The sequence below is a fragment of the Halichoerus grypus genome, chromosome 5 (genome assembly GCF_964656455.1).
Source record: "Halichoerus grypus chromosome 5, mHalGry1.hap1.1, whole genome shotgun sequence".
Lineage (NCBI taxonomy): Eukaryota > Metazoa > Chordata > Mammalia > Carnivora > Phocidae > Halichoerus > Halichoerus grypus.
In genome coordinates, this window is record NC_135716.1 from 156,137,226 (window position 1) to 156,152,616 (window position 15,391).

The 15,391-nt window shown below is 41.4% G+C and overlaps 1 protein-coding gene across 8 annotated transcripts in view; it reads left to right on the forward strand.

Moving 5' to 3' along the window:
* The first annotated feature begins 45 nt into the window (after window positions 1–45).
* SCMH1 (Scm polycomb group protein homolog 1) overlaps window positions 46–15,391 on the forward strand; it is a 174,632-nt gene continuing 159,286 nt past the window's right edge. For 3 of the 8 annotated variants that reach the window (XM_078073309.1, XM_078073318.1, XM_078073316.1), the window contains exon 1: window positions 46–196. The gene's annotated coding sequence lies outside the window, so the exon portion shown is untranslated. The remainder of the gene's footprint in view (window positions 197–15,391) is intronic. The other 5 variants (XM_078073312.1, XM_078073310.1, XM_078073311.1 and 2 more) reach the window with 3 other exon arrangements.

Consider the following 15,391-nt stretch of genomic DNA (forward strand, 5'->3'; position numbering starts at 1 on the left):
GAGCTGCCGCCGCCGCCGCCGCCGCCGCCACCGCCGCGGTCGAGCCCACCGCCGCCAGCCCGCCGGACAGCCCGCCCGCCGCCCTCCGGAGCCGCCCCCGCCCGCCCCCTTCGCGCGTCCGCTCCGGCTCCCTGCGCAGCGGAAACATGGCGGCGGGAAGGGAGTGAGCCGCCCCGCGCCGCCTCTGCGCCCGCAGGTAAGCGCCTCGGCCGCCGCCTCCGCTCCCCGGGCAAGCCCGCGCCCTGAGGGTTCTGGGCCGGCGGGGACCGCCCCGGGCGAGGAGGCGGCGGCGGGACCTGCCCGGCCGCCGCCCCCGCCCCTCGGGGCCCGCCGGCGGGCCGTCTGCCGGCTGTCGGGCCGGGGGCCTGTCTGCGGTCCGAGCGCGGCCGCGGCCCTTCGCGGCCGTGTCAGCCCGGCCCCCAGCCCCGGCGGCCTGCTGTGCCTCCGCGGCCGGGCGGGCGGGGCCCAGTGACCCGCCCGCGGCCCTGACGCGGTAGGGGCGCCCCGGGGGCCCGGCGGCGCAAACTCGAGGGCGGGGGCGCGTCTGGAGGGTCGGCGTCGCGGCGGGTCCGAGCGGCCGCCGCTCTGTCCGGGCAGGCGGGGCTGGGGGCGGCCGGGACGGTGGGCTTGGCGCCGAGGGCCGGGAGTCGGAGCGGCTATCAGTCTGCGGCGGGTCTGCCGCTCCGCTCGGACGCGAGAACTGAGGGATGCCAGGGGGTCCGGGCGGCTCGGACCGAGGTCGGCGGGCGTGCGGAGGGCCCGGAGCTGTCAGCCGCGGTCCTCGGGCTGGCTCCGGCGGCGAGAGCTGCGCGGGGACCACTCACGTGGGCCGCCGGAAACGGGCGGGGAGAGCAGGTTTCAAACCTCGGGGCCGCGGGGCACCGCGGAGGGCAAGCGGCCAGGCGGGCTGGACCCGGGGTACAGCTGAGCGCCAGCCGGAGAGGAATGAAAGGGGTTTCCGGGAGACGGGCGAACCCCAGAACATCTCCAGACTGGAAGGGAATTTAAAGTCATCTAGGGCTCCTTTCTCCCATCGCATACCAAAGTCCCTTTGAAAATCCCCAAATCCACCCTAATCATTTGAACTAACCTGTTTGAACACCTCCTCCAGTCATGGGAAACCCATTTCTCCCCAAGGAAACCCGTTCTGTTTCTGACGGCTTTGGTTTTTAGAAATATCTTTTGGTTCAAAGAAACCGCTGCCTCCCATTCTTTCTAGTTCCTTTCCCTTGTGGACAGCTGTTGAGGTATCTGAAGATAGTAATCATGTCCCCAGAGTCTTGTCTTCTCTTCACTAATTCCAGTTCCTTCAGTTGTTTCTTACATGCCGAGGTTCTCCGATCCCTTCTCTGAATGAGCTTGACCGTATCCTATTTAAAGGAGAGCTACTTAATGTGTGTGAGGAGACAAAACCTATTAAGTTTCTCCAAGAAGTTCCTTGGTCCCAAAGATTGACCTGCTTAAATAAAAAGTATCCCCTTCCTAATTTCTGTGCTGTATTTTGAACTTTTTTTTTTTTAAAGTCCAATATGTTAAAACGAACTGAAAGAGATCCTGTTTTGTGAAGATGTTTGGGTTTCCCCTCGTTTTTAAATAAATGTCTATAAACACTTTATCAGATGAGCTGATGTATATCAAAGTATAGCAATGCACCATGAGAATAGGAGAGATTATTTTTACTCTGAAAAAGGATTGAGACTCGGTTTGGGGCCAGACTGCAATTTAATATTTAGTTGGAGAGGGACATGCTTATTACATTGAACTCTTTGCTGTGTTTCTAACTGCCAGCAGAAGGCCCAAAATTACTATGAAAAAGAACAGTTTCTGTTGCTCACTTACTAGCATTTTTTTTTTTTTTTTTTTTTGCTTTTTCATCATTTAGCCTTGGTATGTGAGGGTTAAGTTTTTAAAAAGTGTCTTTTACCAACATCCTAAACTACCCTAAGCAACCCTGCAGGTTAGTAATTTTTAAGCCCAGCAGAGATGTGATGGCCTTGTAGATAAAATGCCAAACTCTTGTATCTGGGACCCTGTTCAAATTCTAAGCAAAGTTTCACTGTCTTTGTAACATAGGCAAGCACATACCAGCAGTCAGAATTGGTTCTTTATCTTTGTTCTTGTGTCTTTATTTTTTAAATTGGTCAGTGGTTTTGAAGTTTGCAGCACACATGTCAAGTTTTGATTTCTGGTTTGTTTGTGCAAATGCTATTTCCCTTTTACGTAAGTTGGGTAAAAATTTGTATAGAACCATTCTGTACAGAACTCTACAGGCTCAGGAAAGGCTCTGGTTCCTTCCCTTCAAAGAACTTGAAGTTAATGGTTGGAAATACTGAAAACTCTGTGAGAAAGAACTGGTGTGAATATACCACTACAAATTTAAACTCAACATGTCCTAAACTTTAAGCCTATCCATCTACTTTGTGTCAGGAACTATGCTTATGTACTGTGTTTAGCTGGGTATACAAAGATGAATAAGATATATTTTCAATCCTTGTGGAGCTGGTAAATTAAATGCCCAGGGGCACCTGGGTGGCTCAGTCGTTAAGCGTCTGCCTTCGGCTCAGGTCATGATCCCAGGGTGCTGGGATCGAGTCCCACATCGGGCTCCCTCCTCGAGGGGAAGCCTGCTTCTCCCTCTCCCACTCCTGCTGCTTGTTCCTGCTCTCGCTGTCTCTGTCTCTGTCAGATAAATAAATAAAATCTTTTTAAAAAAAAATTAAATGCCCAAATAGGTCATCTCAGAATAAAAGGTGAGAGGGTTGCATTTGATGCTGCGGTTGCCCCAAGGTCGGGGCGTTTAGACTAGCGTGGGACTGGAGGGAAGGCTTTGGGAAGAGGTGACAACTGACTCAAATAATAAATGGTAAGAAGACAGTCATGCAGAGAAGAGTAAAAAGTGTGCTTCCAACAGAGAAAACAGCTCAAGGAAAGGCATCAATGTGAGAGAAGGAATGGCTTGCATAAAAAACCACAAGTGGGGGACACCTGGGTGGCTCAGTTGGTTAAGTGTCTGCCTTCAGCTCAGGTCATGATTCCAGGGTCCTGGGATCGAGTCCCGCATCAGGCTCCCTGCTCAGCCAGGAGCCTGCTTCTCCCTCTGCCTGCTGCTGTCTCTCTTTCTCCCTGACAATAAATAAAGTCTTAAAAAAAAAAAAGAAAACCACAAGCGGTTTGAAACTGCTAAGAATATAACAGTAAAGACCTGGGGGGGCACCTGGGTGGCTCAGTCGGTTAAGCATCTACTTTCGGCTCAGGTCATGATCCCAGGGTCTTAGAATCAAGTCCCACATTGGGCTCTCTGCTCAGTGGGGAGTCTGCTTCTCCTTCTCCCTCTGTCTTCTCCCTCCCTCTCTCTCTCTGTCAAATAAATAAATAAAATCTTTTTTAAAAAAGACATAAATGGTAAGCTGTAAGGCTGCAAATATAGGCAGAGACCATATCATAGTAGACCTTGTCCTTGTATGCATAGGTATCTTGAAATTAATTCAGTGGGTGATTTTTTTAATCACTGAAAAGTTTTTATCAGACATGCGTAGAATACATTTTTAAAATGTGGTCATAGGGATGAGAAGAAAGGGATGAAGTTTCGAGAATCTGTGAGGCTTTATGATTGATTGGATGTGTAGATGAGAGGGCCAGGAGTCCAGCATGATGCTCAGAGTTTTGGTTTGGGTGACTAGGGGGATGGTGGTGACATTAACTGAGACAGGAAACACTGGATGACGAATTCAGTTTTGGACTTGAAGATTTTTCAGTAGCTTGAGTTAAATCAGTGAACAAACGTAGTGGAAGTAAGCTAGAAAAAAGGGAGGTTGTGGTCAGAAAGTGGAATATTAGAGTTAACGTGTGTGGTATGGAGCTCTTCTAGGTGACAGCTAGGTCTGTGTGTGGGTAGCTGAGGTACAGCAGAGGTGAAGGTCCGTGAAGCTGAGTATGACAGGAACTGCAAGGTGGTTGTATTGAATGGGTCATCTGTGTGGATAGGGAAGTGATTTAGGATGCTAGGGTGTGGGGAAGAGGATGATTGTGACCCAGGTGCGGTGAATGGAGGGGATTAATTGAGAGGGTGGCAGATGACAGATGAAGAGGAGGGGTAGAGAGTGATACAGCCAGATGGTGGACACCTCAAAGGAGGAGGAATTTTTAAACGGAAGAGTGGAAAAGTAGTGGTTTTTTACTTTTCCTTCTTGGGAGCAGGGTTCTGATCTCTTCGTCTTTATTCAGGACTCATATTAATCACTTTTGGCTCTGAAGAGTCTGTTCTTAGTCTTGAAAAGTAGGAGGGCAAGTACCCTATATCACTTCCTTTCTGCTGATGCTTAATGACAAAAAAGTCAATGGAGGTTTCCCCATTGATGATTAGTAGGTGGATAGGAAACAATCAGATAAAGCAGTGAGGTTATACTCACGGTTTCTGGGAAGAGCCTACATTTTGAGTTAGAAAGAGCAAGATTCAAATCTAGCCTCTGTCACCTACTAACCTTAGGACTATAAGCAAATTGTCTAACCTGTGTGACTTTCAGTGTCCTTACCTATAAAAAATAAATTCCTATTTCATACGGTGTCACAAAGATTACATGAAATTATGTGTATAAAATCACTAGAAAAGCAATTCAAAGGAAATGTTAGTTCTCTTTCAGCTACCTTTAAGGGACTTAAGCTCTGCTGGCTGAACTTTTCTCACGCTTACTTAAATTATAAGGCAATAAGTACTCAAAGAGAGGAAAAGCAAAGGGATGCAGAGTTCAGAGGAGGGAGCCATCATTTCTCAATATTTGGAAGCAAGGTTAGGTTTCACACTTAAAATAAATTTCATTTGGGCATTGGATAACAAATTTCAGTACATTAAATAATTTAGGTGGAGATACAAAGGGAGAAAAGTATAGGGTATGTTTGTTAAAAATGGATAGTTGCTACAGGTCTGAGTATTGTGTAAGTCAACAGTGAGCGATATGGCCGGAGAGATGGGCTGGGGCCATAGTATTAAAGACCTGGAACTATGTAGTTTGGACTTGATGCTAGATAGACTAGGGAACCATAGATTGTATATCCTCTCTCCCTACATCAGTTTCCTATCTAAAATTTATAGTTTCAGAACTTGGGATTTTTGTTTGAAGTAAATCAAGTAAGAAATTCCACATTTGAAAACAAGGCCAGTTTTAGGTTAAAAAAAATAACTTAAGATTTGTTTTATAGTTGTAATTTAATCTCTGAGATAACCTTGCTTGGTAGGTAGGCTTAGTGGAGTTAAGAAACATATAAGATCTTACTGGTAGAAAGTGACTAAAGATGCTTTGATTTCAAAATTTGTCTTTTTTTATACTAAATGTCACTGTTAATTGTACAACCCTGGGCTGGTCACTTTGCCTCTCTGATCCTCAGTTCCCTCATTTTTGTTAGGTGTAAGGTTTAACTAAGATAGGAAGTGTAAAGCACTTTACATAATGTCAGTTACATAATAGGCACTCAGATGTTGCCCCTCCCCTCAAACCATTGCCAAGGCCTTAGTGCTAACTCCCTAGCCACCAGGGCACTGCTAGAACTAATTATTTTGATAACCTTATGGCCATATAAAGCCATCAAGTCTTATCATTTTTTATCTTTGTCCTATCCCCCCTACTCACCTGTCTTCTATACTGCTTTTCCCGTGCTGACTTGGCTTCTTCCTCCTCTCTCCCAACCCTGCTTGTTTGTACCCTCTCATACCTTTCCATTTCCTCTCTGAACCCCGTATTTCCTACCCTATTTACCATCTTACTAGATTTTTTGTGTGTGTTTTGGCCTTAAATGGAAGTCAGGGTCTCACCTGGGGAGTCATGGAGAGCACTATCACTTGCTCTGTAGTTCTTTTAAATGGGGGCAGCACATTCTCCCACACTGTGTGCCAAATGAGAGAGATGAGGATGACCGTAGTTTTCTGTGCACCACGATTTCCAGACCATTACTTGTCCATCTTAAGATCGCTGTGTTCTGTAGTGCAGGGGCTATACCACTCTTGTCTTCTTGTATATAGATCTTCTCCATCACTTAGGACCTAGCATGTGCAGTCTTCCTTTCTACCTCAGTTTCCATCCTCACCCTTAGTCACTTCAGTATTCACACAGATGATTGTTTCTCCAGCACAATAGCATCTTCAACTCAAGTGATCGTCAGAGTCACACCATGGGCCTTATCACCCAGAGATGGCCCGCCTCTGAAATTATAAATGAGGACATGCAGCATTGTTCAGAATGTCTTCTACCTCACCTTTGACTATCTCCATCAGTTGTTTGATCTCAAGTGAGGCCTATCTTCACTTCCTTCCCTATCCAGCTTAATTTCCTTAGTCAAAAATTTATTTCATTCACTCTCTTGCCATTAATCCTCTATCCCCTTGTTCCACTGTTCTTCTGTCCTTGTCTGGGCAAAATCTCAAACCTTGCTGAATCAAACCTGTTTCTTCTTGGCGGTAGTAGCTCTGAGCCCTGCTGGAGAAAAATCACATGCTTATACATTACTGCGATGGGGCCTTCAATACCAAGTCATTTCTTTGCCCTAGTCTCTATGAGGTCCTATGTCACACCTGTTTCTTAAAACTATACCTATATTTTCTTGTTTATTCTTCTTTCCCAGGGCTACATCTCTGACCCCCATCTTTTCATTGCCTTCAACCTCTTTCTCTTCCGACTCCTTTTCTTTTTTTTTTAATTTAAATCTGCTTAGAAGTCTCCTATCTTCAAGTAAATCTTGTAAATAAAATCTTAAGTCCATGTTTCCTTCCAGGTACCATCGAGTCTCCTACTCTTTACTCAAACTTCTTGAGTTATATACATTTAATATATAAACTTTCTCATTCTTACCTCTCCACTGCATTCTGGTTTTAGTCTCCATCACTTAATAAGTTTCAGTTTCCTTATCTGAAGATGAGAATAATAATAGTACCTATTAAGTACTATAGTACCTTAAGATTTTTTGTGATTTTGTGTGTGTATGTGATTTTTTTAAGTGAGGGAACCTGTATGAAAGAGCTCTGCACAGTGTCCAGCACATTGTAGCAATGCTGTGTATGTTACATTCATATATGTTACTTTTGTTATTGCTTTTTATTTAATCTTCAAAACACTCATGAGGAAATAAGTCTCCTCATTTTGAAAAGAAAGAAAACTGAGATTTAAAGTTTTAGAAACTTGCCCAAATCATACAGTCTCCGAACTGCTGTGACCAGGATCATCAACCTTCTCCTTGTGGGTAACGCCAGGGAGAGGCAGGCAATTTTCAGGCCTTTGCAGCAGCATTTCAGATTCATAATTCCCTCTTCCTCAAAGCATTCTTTTTCCTTTGGCTTTGGTGCACTTCAGCATGTTGGGTCCTCCCTGGCCACTTCATCCCAAGTGTTTTTTGGATGAGAGCTTCCCTTCTCTTGCCTGTCTTTGGTCCTAAGCCACCTTCCGTACATGCCCTTAGCAATCTCATCTACTCACTTGGCTTACAGTAACATCTATGTGCTCATGACTCAGATTTCTATCTATAGTCAAGATAATCTCTTCTGAGTGTTAGAACTGTGTATTTAGCTACCTGTAGTCAGCTTTACAAGTAGCTAGGTATCATACCTACTTTAAAATCAATATGTCCCATCACTACAGGTCCCAATATACTATGTGAACACCTTCTGAAATTGAAATGGACCTAATAAAAAGATATTCCTTAAGAGATATTTCTTAAAACAAAGTCAGTATGTCCCAAACTGAACACAACATCCTTGCAACTTTTCTTGCCCCGCCTCCTTTGTTTAAGAAAATTTCTCTTCCTCAAGGGTGATTCTGGTTTAGAGAAATTTATGTTTATTCGGTAAATAATTATTGTTGATCACTCAGAGATATTTAAGGCATAGTCCGTTCTGTCAGGGAGCTCACTGTTTATGAGGGGAAGGTAAGACACATACTTAACTAACTCTAATATGTAACTCTGTAAACACTCCAGAAATTCAGTGGAGTGGAAGAGAGGTCACTGACTTCTGCGGTGGTCTTGTAAAGTCTCCAGGTTCATTGCTTAAGGAAAGCTCAACATAAATAATCCGAGAATAGAGCCTGAGATGGAAAGGATGAGAATTTGGGAACAGAGTTGCTTTTGGAAAGATAAAAGTGAAAAATTTGTCCTTTCTCTTAAATCCTTGGCATATTACAAACTCCATTTAAAAAAATTCTCATAGGATAGATTAGTTCTAATTGTGCCTTGACAGAAAGTGTCATAGGTTCAGTTATCAGCAGTTTATTGGAGCATTCTATTGAACATGCACTCCGTGTTAGACACTTGAAAGAGAGATTAATAAGAAATATTCAAGGGCACCTGGGTGGCTCATTTGGTTGAGCATCTGACTCTTGATTTTGGCTCAGGTCATGATCTCAGGGTCATGAAATCAAGTCCTGTGTTGGGCTCTGCACTCAGAGGGAAGTCTGCTTGTCTCTCTTCCTCTGCTTCTCCCCCCCTCAAATAAATAAACAAAATCTTTTAAAAAATTAAAGAAAATATTTGGTGCTGTGCAGGCATTTGTAGTCTACTAGAAGAGACAAAAATGATAATTATATTACAGTATAGTAAGTGCTAAAGCAGTGGTAGGTGCGGCATGGTAGGATTTCTATATATCTGTTATGGGCTGAATTATGTCTCTTGTTCCCCTCCCCCTCAAAATTTGTATGTTGAAGTCCTAACCCCCAATATTTCGGAATGTGACTGTATTTGGAGATAGGGCCTTTAAAGTAGTAATTAAGATAAAATGAGGTCATATGGATGGGCCCTCATCCATTATGACTTGTGTCATAGTAGAAGAAGAAGAGGTTAGGACACAGATACACACAAAGGAAAGACCATGTGAAGAGAGAGGGAGAAAACAGCTATCTATATAAGCCTAGGTGAGAGGCCTCAGAAGAAATCAGCCCTGCTGACACCTTGATCTTGAACTTCTAGCCTGTGAAACTGTGAGGAAATACATTTCTGTGTTTCAGCTATCCAGTCTGTGGTCTTTGTTATGGCAGCCTGAGCACACAAATTTACAATATCCATTCCAGAGGACTTTATATCTCCTTCTGCCTGGGAGTTTCAGGGATGATATAGATGACACTGGGATGATTTGGAAGGTGAGGAAGGATAGATAATTACTGTTGCATATTATTGAAGGATGTCACACACATTTTCTTATTTAATTTGAAATACATAACAAACGCTGTTAGGTAGGATTCCAGATCATTATAAACTCTATATACTGATAAGAAACTGAGGTGCAGGTGGAGTAAATGATGTGCCCAATATCAAACAGTCAGTGTCAGAACAACTCACTACAGATTTTGTACTTTGTCCAGAATGATCCATTGCCTCCTGTGACCTCCTTTTTAAGACCCTGTGCTGTCTGAGCTTCTTACTGTTTTTATTGCAAGTCATCATGTATTAATTTCTGTTTATTTTGAAACATATAAAGGCTGCTGCATTGTTTTTTCCCTTTACATTTACTGTAAATGTTATAATTGTTAGCTTTCAAAATTAAAGCATATGCATATTGTATATTCATTTTAATCACTATGTCTTCTGCTCATTGGCATATTATAGTATATTTCCAAGTGTTCTCTTATTTATTATAATTGTTTTACACTCATGCTTATGTAGACTTTCCTCTGGGGCATACAAACATGATGGAAATAAAGGCTATTTTAGTCATTATGTCCTGTAAAGTATAATAGAAAACATGAGAGCCAGTATACTTGTTCTTGGAGAGATTTAAAAAGAGAGCAGACAACCATTTGTCTTAGATTATTTAGAATTTTAGACTTCCAACCTTGATATTTTGGTGTTCTATCTTATCTCCAATATCCTTCAGTTACCAAGGACTATCAGAAAGTCTTCAAACGAGAGTAAATTTTTTTCTTTAAAAATAAATGAATTTTAAAGATGAATTTGGGAGTGTAAAAGTTTATTTTTTTAAAAGATTTTATTATTTGAGAGAGTGAGAGAGCATGAGCGGGGGTGGGGAGGGGCAGAGGGAGAGGGAGAAACAGACTTCCCTCTGAGCAGGGAACCCTACTCGGGGCTCAGTCTCAGGGCCCCAAGATCACCACCTGAGCCGAAGGCAGACACTTAACTGACTGAGCCACCCAAGTGCTCTGGGAGTATAAAAGTTTATAAGGCCTAATAGGCATAGGGAATCATAATTCCAAATTAAGGGAATATAGTTAAAACATCTAATTTCTTTGTGTGTTTGTTCAGTTTCTCATTCATTGATTCAACAAATATTTATTAATGTCTACTGACTGCCAGACACTGTGCTACGTACAGTGGCAAAGATGAATGCCACAATTTTTTTTGAATACCATAATTTTTAAAATGCAAAGACAAGCCACAGAATTAAAGAACATATATGTAGTACATGTACCTATCTGTAATTATAAAGGATTCCTACAAATAGATTCAAAAAAGACAAATTCATAGAAATATAACAAGGCATAAAGGTGGCACCCTAAATATTTATTAGTCGTTGACCAATAATTAAGGGCAAATTAAAGTTCTAATGAGATGTCATTTCAAACCTATTAGATTGGCAAAAATTAAGAAGTCTGATAATATCAAATAGGATGTAGAGTTAAGGGAACTCTTGGACACTATTGATGGGAATAGAAATTGTACAATCATGGCGAAGAACAATTTGGCAATATCTATTAAAACTAAAGTACATATAACCTATAGTCCAGCAATTCTAGGTCCAGGGTCATAAAACTGGAATCTCATTCTCTTGTGTCTTGGCCCAAGAAGTCTAATGGAAGAATCACCAGACGTTTGAGTGGCTTCTCTATGTCAGGCACATAATAGGTACCTGAAAAAACATGAAGGCATGTGAAATTATTTCAGAATTTATTTATCCAATATAAAAGTAACAACCTGCATCTTCTGTGTTTGTTTATACGCATCCCACTTTTTTCCGGAATGTATTTAAAGCATACCAACACTGTGTGACATACCATACAAATAAAGGGAATAACTTTTTTTTGAGTATCTTTGAGACACATTGCAACATGCAGATGTATGTTGTTCTCACCCACCTGCAAAAAGGTATTACTAGCTCCACTTTATGCATAAGCAAATGGAGACTGAAAGATACCTGGCCAAAATCATACAATTTTTAAGTGATAGGACTCCGTTTCAAACCCAGACCAGCCTGACTTCAACCCTAGACCCCTTCGCATGTCACCTTGTGCACTCCCCACAAGCAGTGTTATATAGTTCTGATACTCTGTCCAGGAGGCAAGGTTGACCTGTAAGAATTGACTTTTTTTTTTAAACTGAAACCACGGTTAATGGGGGACTACTGTATATAATTTAAGCCCCCTTTGTGTGCTTCCCAGCATTATTTCCAGTCTTTTCTCCCCCACCTTCCCATTCAGAGATGCCCACTATCCATATAAACTTTTTTCACCTCAGGGCCTCATACGTGTCGTGTGATGACAAAAATATGCCAAATGCTACTCAACAGAGAGGACTCAGACAAATGTAAGAGATTCTTACCACATAATATTGCCTGTTATTTGAAAGCAACATGCCATTATTTGGTAGGATTTTTGTAGCTAAGTTCCCATACTTGCTTCTGAACAAAAGTGATGCCGTTCATACAGGAATGTTACTTTATTTGAGCTATTTGTGTGACACTAAAATAGTGCTAATGCCTATTGCCATCACATATGAGTTGCATAGTTATTTTTTCTGCAAATGCTTTATAAGGTTGATATGATTCTTGGAGTGATACTAATTTAGAAGTCCTGGATTGAGTTTTTAAGAAAAAATTTTTTGAGAAGTCTCTTAATCACAGAGTTTATAGTTCTTCTAAGTATATTTTCATCATCAGTTGTAGTTGTACCTGCATTTAAAGGAAACCATCATAGAAATCTATCTTCAAAGACATATTCTGTAAATAATTACTAGTGACCCTAGATATCCTCTCTCTCTATATAGAAAGCTTTGAAAATATTACTAAACAAATACCAGCAGAGCCAGCAATTTTGCTTCTTTCTTCCTCCAGAACTTACTCTCCAGATGATCCAATTGTTGTCCCTTTGACTTAATTACTTAATGCAACTTTACCTAGTGAATAAACAAGGATTGGTTGTTTGGGCTGAATGCTGTTAACTGCCTTAACAATGAGCAGATTTTTTTTTTTTTATGCTGACCTGGATATTTAGGTGTCAAAGTTGTCCTTTTGAGAACTGCTATTTGAATTTGGTAAAATGTTAAGTAATGTTTTTGTTGACTTCTTTATTCTCAACACTAACAATTTTCTTTTGATATGTTAAATTCCTTAATGATGGTATTTAAATAAACCATTAGGCTGAAAAGAGAAATGTCAATTCAGACAATTTACTATTTTGCTGGTGTTTCTGAATATTAGTTATCAATGAAAACCTATATTTAGGTGCCTAATACAGTAAATGTTTACATAGTAAGTGCTCAAATACATGTTGGTTAAACCCAAATTTGAATTAATGGACTGTTTTCATGATACATATTTTTCTTTTTTGTGCTTTTTCACTTTATATTAAGAGGGATATGTATTTTACACTGACCATATTTTGGAAATAGATTTGTTGTCTGATGGAAAGGGGTTTAAATCTTAGGTCTTTCACCCCTAATCTACCAAAATGATACTTTGTTTATTCCATTGATCAGACACGTTTAGCAATCCCTGATGTATTTGTAGGCCTTACAAGATCCTGGTAGGCAAGGCAACGTCTTAGATTTTCCATGCCCCGCTATATGCATACTGTGGTGGATTCTGATATGGTGGTGGGCTCTTGGTATATTTTAAATAAATATTGTTACAGTGTTCTTCCTCTGTATTGCTGGGAAATAACAATTACTGTTTCATCAGTATGGGAGGAGACAATCAGACTTTTGTTTTTCCAATTTGCTTGATCATCTGGAACACACATTAAGAATAACAGATACCTTGACTTGAAGATTCTATTTTAGTAGATTTGAGGTAGTGCCTCTGGTGATCCTTTTGGAAAAGAAGCAGCACTCTAGTTTTTTTAAATGTTGGTAGTATATTAACACTTTTTGGTTGTAAAGAACAGAAACCCAGCATAAATGGATTGAAGCAAAAAAGGAATTTATTGGCTCACTTAATTTGAAATAGGGCCTGGTGAAGGGAGTTATTAATAAACTGCTCCTTGCTTCTAGATTATATCCCAACTTTATCAAGCAAGGAGTGCATAACAGAGGTGCTTGAAAGGACCCTAGGAGAATCAAGACTCTGTTATGTCTCAGTCTTATCCATAGTTGTAGGTCCTGCCTTTCTGCCTTTACTTGTACCATTTTTAGCCCTGGGTAATTTTCCAGTTCAGCAGGCCTCCTGTGCAGGCTCTAGGCAAAATGAAAATTTTTTAGAAAAGCCCTGTTTGCTACCCAGTGTTTTCAGATTGACCAGCTTAACTCAGGATTAATATTCCCCATTATGCACTGGTATGGCCTTACAGGTTATTCAATATTTTGAATATCTCACTTGTTTCATATTAAGCATGTTTTTATAGGAACTGATTGAAGGTCACCTATATAGCCAGTACACATCACATCCTGCATTTTCCCTACCACGTCTCTTTGCAATGTACCTCAGTAGTAGTGAGTCCTGGTACAAAACAGACCACAGTGTGATCAGCTTTCTCATACCACATACGGATGGCCAGCCTCTCAGCATGAGCTAGAGCTCTACACTGTTGTGTTCCTAACCTTAATCCAGTCAGTTCTAAATTTTAGGGACCCCTCTTCCAAATACCAGTTTTGGTATCATATGGATACTTGGGGTTGCAAGCAATAGAAACCAACTCTAGTTAACTTTGTCTACGGCAGTGACTCCCAAACCTTGCTGATTATCAGAAACACCTGGAGAGATTTTTAAATTAAAAATCCAATGGATACCACCCCCCCCCCAAAAAAATTAAATTAGGATTTCCAGGGGAATGGAACACAGAAATTAGTATTTTTAAAAAGCCCTCTAGGTGACTATGATGCTTGCCCACTGTTGCCTATTTGAGTGAACAACCTCAAATTCATCTATTTGCCTTGGCCTAAAAACTTGACTTTTTCTCCCATTTTCAGCTCATTACTAATACCCATTAGGTCTGTATCCTATCTAATGAGTCTTTCCACCTGTATCTTTTGTTGTAGCCTAAGGTGTCATAATTCCTTTTGGACCATCATATTAAACCCCTAAATGGTTTTCCTGCTTCTGCTTTTCCATGTTACCCCCCTCCCTGCCGTCAGTGTAGTCACCACGGATCCTGCCACCTCTTTGCCTAAAATCTTTCAGTGGCTTCCCATTGCGCTGGAAATACAAACAATATTTGCCCTGCGGTCTACATGATACGGAGCCCATTCTCTTAGCCCATCTCACGTGGTGCCACCATCCCCTGCCTACATTCCAGTCACACTGGCACCCTTTTTGTTCCTTAAATATATGAAGCTCTTTCCTGTCTCTGAGACTTTGCACATGCTGTTCTCTCTGCCTGGGGAGTCTTCCCCTCATGCTCTGTTAGTTCTTTCTCAGCTTGAAATCACATCCCCGTAGAGGCCTCCCTGACTGCCCTTCCACAGTCACTGTTTCTTTCTCTTTTAGCACTGAGTCACAAAAGGTAATTATTTATTTGTTTATAAGTTCCATGGGGGTGGGATCTTGCCAGTCTTCTTATATTTAACATCTATCACAGTGCTTGGCATATAATAGCATTCATTAACTATTTGTTGAATGAATGAGTGAATCTTCATTGCCACAATCCTGGTCCAAGCTTCTGTGCTTTTATCCCTGAATTACTGCAGTTGCATCCTAACTACTCCGCCTACAACTGTGCTAGCTCCCTTTAATCCATTTTCCATGTTAATTTTTTAAAGACTTGAAGTCTGGAAAAAAAAAATCTCCAAGTCTAGCAAGTATACTAAAATTCTTCACATGCTTCCTATTGATATTAATGTAGTTTATAGAACTTTAAAAAATAATTATTTTGAAAATTATGGTTAAATATTCATGACAAAATTTATCATTTTAACCATTTTTAAGTGTACAGTTCATTGGCAATAAATATATTCACACCGTGTGACCTTCACTGCCATCCATCTCCAGAACTTTTGTCATCTGGCAGAACTGAAACCCGGTACCCATTAAACAATAACTGCCCGCTTCTCCCTCCCTCCTGCCCCTCCAACTACCATTCTACTTTCTGTCTCTTTGTGAGAGCACATACTTGACTCTTCTGCATACCTCGTATGAGTGAAATCAGATAGTCCTTTAGTGACTGGCTTATTTTACTTAGCATGATGTCTTTAAGATTCATCTGTGTTGTTGCTTGTCGAACTTTTAATGACCTAGCCCATCTATCTTTGTGAC